Source organism: Rhagoletis pomonella, unplaced genomic scaffold, assembly GCF_013731165.1.
Source record: "Rhagoletis pomonella isolate Grant_MI unplaced genomic scaffold, Rhpom_1.0 Rhpom_scaffold_00006, whole genome shotgun sequence".
Lineage (NCBI taxonomy): Eukaryota > Metazoa > Arthropoda > Insecta > Diptera > Tephritidae > Rhagoletis > Rhagoletis pomonella.
The window spans coordinates 30078469-30080691 of record NW_023458560.1 but is presented as its reverse complement, the minus strand read 5'-3'; positions in this window follow the sequence as shown (position 1 = coordinate 30080691).

The following is a 2223-nucleotide window of genomic DNA, read 5'->3' as shown; positions in this document are numbered from 1 at the left end:
GAATGAATATTGTTATGCCCATTGCACACTAATGCAATTAACTTCATAACGTACCCTGCAGAAAAAAGTTATCAATTGTTTAAAAATAACCCACTTATAGTAAGTTTTTTTGCCGGATTTCTATAAAATATACAACTTGTAGTTAGTTACATAAAGCTAACTTGAAACTAGTTGACAAGTAATGTACGAGTAATGAAGGAGATTGTTTTCTTTAAACGCGTTTCTATTTAAATATCCTGCACTTCACAGATTGTTCTTCGAATTGAGCACAAATAAAAGGAAGATCGAAATTTCATATTATCATTTTGAAGTTTGTCTGACGGAGTTCGAATACAGCAGAATATGTAAACATAAGTATATGAAATGTAATAAAATAAAATAAATAAATAAAAGAATAAAAAAGCTAAAAAAACTAAAAAAATATTTTGTTTTTCCTATTGATATATTATGTTCAAAAATAGTTAGTTGCAAGTTAGTTATATCAAATACAGAGGTAACCACCCTTGACTATTTCGCGACCATCGCCATAGAAATTTAGTTAGCTTTCCTCAAAGAAAATATACAGATAATAGTGACCTTGACTTCCTTCCTAATCAAATTTAAATTAACTTATAGTTAGATACATTTCCCGCAGGGTGATTACTAGCACATACACACACACATATACATACAAATGCACATGCACATTTGGTCTTATCACAGCAAAATACATTCGGACAATTAAGCTCTTCTTAAGCTGCATTAAGCTTTTGAAATTGCCTCACTTGCATAAGCTGTTACTACTGTTCGCTGTCTACTGTCGATAAGTGCTCAAACCACCCTTATATGCCATGCTTTGATCACTTGTTTCGAGTTGACAAAGAGTTAATAATCGAGTGTCACCTGCAGGTGCATTGCCTGAATTGGCGCAAAAAGCTGATTTTGATGGAATTTAGTGGGTAATTTAATTTTATTTGTGGCTTTTGTGCATTTTGGGGCGAGTTTAAGTTTAATATGTGACATCGATGTGTGCATGGATGCTCGAAAAGTGCCAGTGATAGTGACTGCATGTTAAATATTTTCAGTTATTAGATATGCAGTTAATTTGGTTTTATTTGTGTTTTTGTTATGTCATCACTTTACATTTATGATTTTAATTAGGTTAGTGGGTGTTTGCATATTTTGAGGAGCGTTAACAAACTCATTAAGGTGGCGATGCATGTCACTAGGAGGTTAATCGGTGGTTTTAAAATGTATTTTTATTTTTATTTTTACATGAATTTTTTAGGTATAAAGGGTACAAAAAGGAATCGCTTAGCAAGAGCGATATTTGTAGATGAACTCATAGCAATATTCAGAACTATATATAAAATGGGATGTTGAGATTTTCTTACTTTACTACGATTTCGATTAGGATAACTAGTCATCACCCCCGAAATTCGGATGAATGCAGTAAAGAAATACTTACTAATTTAGTATTTAAACTTTTTAAGTAAAAAATATTACCTGATACTCCTGAATATACCTACTAAATTACTAGTTCATATAACTTTGTGAAAGACAACATAATTCACTTAATTGTACAAGCCTTAATTATGTATCACCTGTGTGTAATCAAATCTTGTTATAAATTTTTTACCAACTTTTAATTTCAAGTTAAGTTTGGAGCTCGATGACAATGCAATGCTAGATCGCGCAGGTCTCGAGATATTTCATATTTGGAATGTGTTTTACTTGTGTATATGAAACGCAATAACTCCACACAAATGTTTCCCGACAGGAGGCGCAGAAGTCGAGATATTTGAAAAATCCATATTTACAGCCCGATTTGTTTCATATTTAGAACATATGTATATTACTTAAATGGAGATAAATAATGTCAGAAAAAATTTAGCCTTTAGGGGGTGTGGGGTCAGCTTTTCTGTTTTACTTACCACTAAAAAAGCTTGTCTTTAAATTTTGTTTTTTTTTACGTACTTATTTAAGTTATTATAAAATCTTACTCTACTCTACTCATAGCTACGTACAGTTGTTAGTGAGTAAAACAGTCATATTTAACCCTAGGACAGATACCTAACATTTACTACGAGAATGCATACCCGGGTACATTTTTACCTCAGAATGAATTTTTCTTCTTTTCTTATATTTTTTCAAAGAAATAAGAAATTTCTTCTTCTTTTGGCCGAGTTAAACTAAGCATGCTGGTCATTTCTCTCCTGTGCCAACTGACGCCGATTGGAAATG